Consider the following 6,346-nt stretch of genomic DNA (forward strand, 5'->3'; position numbering starts at 1 on the left):
TAAGCACTAGCCTGACTGGGTGAGCTTGTGGGCTTAGGTAGTGAGGAGGGCAGAGGTCCCAGAAAGGCATCAGGAGTGGACGACGGCCTCTCTGTACCAGTGTTTCCTCCCTCTGTGTCTTCTAAAGGGCCAAAGGCAGGGACAGCTGGATGACTTGGGGCTTCTCAGGCCTTGTCCTACATGGCCCAGGTCCATTACTGTCCATCCTGGGCTCAGGCTGCTTCTGCCCTGTCCTGCAGTTGTCAGTAGGAGGATGCAGCTTTTAAAACATGGAGAAATCAAACAAACAAAACGAAGGAGAACAAACACAAAATAAGTACATTCTATAGCCATACTGTGGACTGAAAGAAGCCAGACGCCAAAGAATTGGATTCAGTGTTGTTCCACTGGCTCGAAGCTCAACAACTCACGAAACTGGTTTTTAATGTTAGAAGGATAGTTATTTCCTGCTACTGTTTGGACCGAGAATGTTCCCCAAAGGCCATGTGTTAAAGGTTGCCACCCCATGGCACTACTGGAAAGTCATACAATCATTAGCAGTTGGGGCCTAGGGGGAGGAAGTCGGGTCACTGGGGATATGACTTTAAAATCACATGAGACTCTGACCCCTTCCTCTCTCTCTCTCTCTTTCCTTCCCAGCTGCCATGAGATGAGCAGTTTCACTCCACCATGTGCTCTCCACCTTGATAGTCTCCCTGCCTAAGCAACAGAGCCAACCAAGAAGGTCTGAAACCTCTTAAATCATGAACAAACTCAACCTTTCCTTCTTTTAAGGCGATTATCTCAGGTATTTTGTTACGGTAATGGAAAGCTAACATTTCTCCCTTAGGAAGGAGTAGCCAAGAGCACAAGAGAGCCACCTGGGGTGCTGCCAGCATTGCTTCCCTAGAGCTGGGAGCTGCCTACTGGGGTGTATTCACTTCTGAAAATTCAAAGAGTTGTACACTTAAGATCTGTGTGCTTTTCTACTTGGACGCATCAATCAAAAGTTACCTACAAAAGCACTAGCAAGTACAGGGTCCATCTGGTGAGAGCTGACCTCACCAAAGTACCACTTCTGGTGGTCTCACCAGGAAGCATCACATTGCTGACACTGGGGCTACATGAAACTGCACCACTGCGGCCTAGGCCTTGGTCATGTGTTGCCTCTCCTGTGCCTCTTTTCCAGATAACTCATCTTGGGTGCCTTCCCCTGCAGTGGCTGGCTGCTGAGCTATGGCTCAGGATGGCTGCCCCAGCCTGGGCATGGCTGCGAAAGGAACCACACAGCAAAGCCACCACCTCCTTGGATGAACTGCCAGAAGCACCCAATCACCAACAAGCAGGAACCTATGCTGGTTATGTTCCTCTCCAGGGAGGCCTTGAAACCTCCATACAAAAGTTGTGATGTCCATCAGAGGAGGGCATGGCCAGACAGCATGTGACCGTGTGGGTGTTCTTCCGTGTAGGTGACCCTTCCTGGATAGCACCCTGCCCTGTAAGTTGTCCTCTACCTCCACCCCACCAGTCTCTTGGTAGAAAACCTTTCTGACTTCTGGCAGCAGAAGGACCAGATCAGTGGGAAAAACAAAGCACACATTTTGCCCACATCCCCCTGTGCTAGTTCTTTCTGTGGGAGGGCAGTAAGGTAGATGCCCTGGGGATGCTCTGCAGACCAGCATCAGCCCCTGGAAGTGCAAGTCCTCTGCCCCCTACCCTGGACTATATACCTCTTCCAAATTCATAGGCCCCCTTGTGAAGGAAGAGAGTGCAGAGGTCCTTAGGAAGTCCACCGCTGAGGCTATGTCCACAACCCCATGTGGAACCTCATAAGAAGCAGCTGCACACAACCACAGCTTCGGAGCCAGCCACCTACCCAGCCTAGGAAAGCTAGCCCAGAACATTCTGTCCAACTAGGGTGGCTCTGGGGGGATACCATATTCGCTTGGGGTACTTGATTGATGAAGCACAAGCCATTACAAGTGATCTACCCCTGCACCCCACAGAACGACCACTAGCTAGAGCTGGTTCTGGGGACCTCATCTTCATGTCTCCAATGGAGCCGCCTGGCCTCAGTGAGGACTGAATCTACGGCACCTCTCAGACCACCTGCTCCTCTGAACTCCTGCCCAAGAAGCACACCACCTAGGTCAGTGATGGCAAACCTTTTAGAGCTTTCAATGATACAAACAGCCACGGTAGCAGGTATGGCATCAGTTCACCACCACTGGCCTAGGTAGATGAGAGGGGCACCTGGATCTCTTATGACTATTTTCCCATCTTAAGTATGGCATCATCCAACCCACTAACATTTGGTGACAGCAGCAGGAGGCAGCAATATGAACACCAGGGACTCCAGGAGGTGATGCCTCTTTCTGTCATCTGCCAGCCCCTGAGAGTCAGCAGCCCACCCAGCCCTGAGAGGTGGCGCTTTATCATCTGTCGCCACAGGGAGAGGGTGGATGTACTCAGAAGTACTGGCTCACTGCTTACCTCAATGGAGTAGTAGCTGATGGAATGACAAGAAAACTTCTCCCTTATCATGTCTGTATCCACATGAGCAAGACCAGGGTGTAAAACCTTGTTCGAAAGTCACACTAGTGTCAATCATGTCGGTTTTTTCCCATCCCTATGTTGCACTGAGACTGCACACAATGTCTTGAGAGGTTTACAACAAGAGATCCCCTTGAATATCTGTGTGGAGCTGGCTCACTGCAGTGGACAAAATGGGACACTGGAAACACATAGATATTTCCATCAGAGCCAACTGGAGCCAACCAGAGGGTCCAGACAACCTCCAGACTTCATATTCCAGTCAGCCTATTAGTGGTTTCAGAATCCTATGATGTTTCTCTCAGTAGAAGTTTCTAGGTAATGAAAGAAATAATAAGTCAATGAAAAAGTAAAAGAAATAACATTCTGATCATGGCCCACGCATCTTCCCTAGAAGCATGTGCTGGCCACATCAGGGTCTGTCTCCTCAGAATACCAAGGATTTCATACCCATAATTCAAAAGAGCCCACATCCGGTCTTCTGTTCTTGCAAAGAATTGGAGAAATTGAAGTAGGACAGATGCACCCATCCTTCCCCTTCCCCGTTCACTGGAGTGGTGAGAGGAAAAGGCCTTTTGCAGAAGAATCTTTCAGCTCTTCAAAATAGAGAAAACTGCACACCACAGCCTAAGTGGACAGCATGGAAGAAGTTAGCACATTTCCTTCCGAGCTTAAAGTTCTTGTCATGAGACCATATATGAGAGAAAGACATAATTTCGGGGGAAAGGTCTATTCTCTTCAGGTTCTTACATAGCTAACATGGCTTTGGAGAATTGTTTTACTAAACAGAAGATGAAACCTCATCCTTGTTCTCTTTCATGCTATTGGTGGCTAAGGGGCTTCACTCCTCCCCCTGGAAGCTGTCACCCCCTCTCAAGAGGGATGCAGAAGGAAGAAGTGTGTCTGAGTCCAGTCTGGGTCCACTCTGGGGATGAGATTTTCTGCTGAACTCCAGGTTCGAATTAGGCAAAGCCAAGCTGAGTAATCCTTTTTAGGGCATTATAAAACATACCTCAAGTCACCCATCACATTTTACCCTCAGTAGTCACCATACACGAACATTACTGGCTCCAGCCCCTTGCTCAAGGAGGCTAACATTTACCCTGGTACCACCCCATTTTGTCCAGAGCCCCTTCTGCTCTCTGTGAAACAGGGAAACAAAGACTGTTTGCTCTCCAACGCATTTTTAGATGCTCAAGACGATAAATAAAAATGACATGTTCCAGGGCAGGTGCGGAGAACTTGCAAAACATAAAGCGCATTAGAATGACCTATGTTATTCCCTAATGAGTCACTTCTAAATTACCACAGTTTGCTTGTCTGTCCACTAGACTCTGACAGTGTTAACTAGGTAAGGACTTTAACATTTTGAAAGGAAGAATCTTCAGTACATCGTTTGAATGGGCAGGAAGGCTGTTCTGTGCAATAGAGGCGTCTTGACAGGCCACACAGTTCAGGGTGTTGGGAAAGTGTTGAAGGTGGATGGGCCAGGGTATGGGACCACTCTGACACAGTGGGGAGTCAGTAAACCATCACACTGAGTTTTTTAAAAGATTTTTTCCCGATCATATCATTAATATATGCTCAATAAATATTTTAAACGATTTTTTGTTATTTGAGGTTTTTTTTGTTTTATGTTGTTTTTGGGCTGAGGAGTCAACCCAAGTATTCACACTGAGTTACATCCCTAGCCCCCTCCCTTTTTTTTTTAGAAATGGGCTTTCCCTAAGTTACCAAGTAGATCGCACTGCTCGAATTTCTGATCCTCCAGCCTCAGCCCTCAAGAGTTTTGGTATTATAAGTGTGCTCCAACGTACCTGGCGATTTTTTAACCATGCTTAAAAGCATAAGAAAAAAATCTGCGGAGTTCAATCCCTGGTACTAAAAAACACAACAAAAAAATCTGAAATCTACGCAACTCATAATCGCATGTATAGTGTCACCTGCCCTGACGCACACGTGTCTGATTTTACAACTCAGGGTCATATCATAGTTGCTTTACTATCACACACTTCATTCCTTTGGGGGTCCACTTTTAGGCACCTCTTTTACACTCATTTGCACCCTACTCCCCGCCATTTCTTCCATGTGCTTATAATTGTTTGTTAACATCTGAAAATGTTCCTGTTTCTGTTCTTTACAAAGGATTAATATTTTACAGTTTTTTGTGCACCTTGCTTTTCTCACACTGTGGAAATCTACATGTCATATATGTCACCTGTAGAATGATACTGTCGTACGCATTGTTATGTAGATATGTATATCAGTGTTCCTATTTCTGTTGCCTAAATTCTGTATTACAGTATACATATTCTAAATTGTAATGCATATGATCAAATTCTCCAAGGGCTACTGCAATTCGCAAGTGAGCCAGCAATGAATGAATGAATAGCCTTTTCCACACATTTTTATCAGCAATAGAAGATGCTGCATTTTAGAAAATTTGTGAATTTGCATATTCTAGTTTTAGCATATTCTTGGTGATTATTTGTACTTAATAGATTTTCACATATTTTGCCACCTTTTCATTGTAGTTGTTATTTATGCTACTGGGGATTGAACTCGGGGCCTTTGCAGTGAGGTACATCCTCAACCTTTTTATTTATTTAGGTATTCGTTTTGTGACAGGGTCTTTCCAAATCACCAAGTTGCCCAGCTTGGGCTCCAACTTGTGATCTTCCTGTCTCCGCCTCCTAGAGTGCTGGAATTACAAGTGTGTTCCACCATGGCCAGTTTATTTTCTAGTCTTTTAATTTTTTTCATTAAAGCTTACATGTTCTTTATCGATTATTGAACTAATTATTTTCATATGCATGGCAAATATTTTTCCAATCTAACATTAGTGTTTTGATTTCCTCGATATTTGTTATTTATATGTGTATCATGTATGTATAGTACATGAGTACCCACATATACATATAAATGCACAAATCACACGTATGTGTGTGTATATATATAATAATGCATGTTTTATGGAATCATCTATGCCTATCCAGAGTTTCTGTTTGTCCTTTGGTATTCATTTATTTATTTATTATTGGTACTGGGGATCAAACTGGGGTCCTTGGGCTTACATGTCAGGTGGCAAAACCACTGCGCTAAATCCCCAGCCCTCTTTTGGCTTTTAAAGGGTCTTTTGGTGGCAGTTCAGTTTCTGGTCTCCCTTCTGCCTCTCTGGCAGAAGCTATCTTTCTCTCAGTAAACTTTTCCTGCTCTTAAATAAAAAGGTCTTTCTGACTCCTGAGTTTAAATATACTCATTTTCTTAGGGTTTTCTGAAAATTGCACTGTTTCACTGTTTGCATTATTCCATCTCTGATATGTATTTATGATGTAATAGTGGAATCTAACAATACTTTTCCACATTTTGTGCCAAAACCTTTTACCAAATAAACCGCCCTTTCCTCTGAGCTGATAGAGACTGGGTGTGACACCCTGATCACGGGGAGCACAGGATCTCTCTGCCCTGTGCCGGTCCCATTGCTCTGTCTGCCTCAGTCTCCTGACCATGCTCTAAATTACTAACTGTCCTTTTCTTCTTATGTAAATTCTACCTCATAGCATGGCCCGGAGTCTATTTCCGCCTTCTCCAAAGTGTTGGCTGGTGTGGCCAGGGGTGGGATTCAGTGCAGGGGCCTCGAGTGACCCAGTTCTGCTCTGCTCCTTCCTCCATGCCCACTTGACCCCCTTCAGCCTTCCCCAAATGGCAGAAGTAAGGAGACTCAGGCCACTCTCTGGTGATGGCAGCAGCACCCCGGCCCACCTAGGCCTCTGAAGTGACCTCGGCACACAGAGGATGCTCCTCCTGGACCCCC

General features: G+C 45.5%; 1 pseudogene; it reads left to right on the forward strand.

Annotated features, from left to right (window-relative positions):
• The first annotated feature begins 2,476 nt into the window (after positions 1-2,476).
• Positions 2,477-3,121, forward strand: LOC104850602 (annotated as a pseudogene).
• Positions 3,122-6,346: the final 3,225 nt, after the last annotated feature.

Source organism: Fukomys damarensis, unplaced genomic scaffold (genome assembly GCF_012274545.1).
Source record: "Fukomys damarensis isolate Sample0158 unplaced genomic scaffold, DMR_v1.0_HiC HiC_scaffold_27, whole genome shotgun sequence".
Lineage (NCBI taxonomy): Eukaryota > Metazoa > Chordata > Mammalia > Rodentia > Bathyergidae > Fukomys > Fukomys damarensis.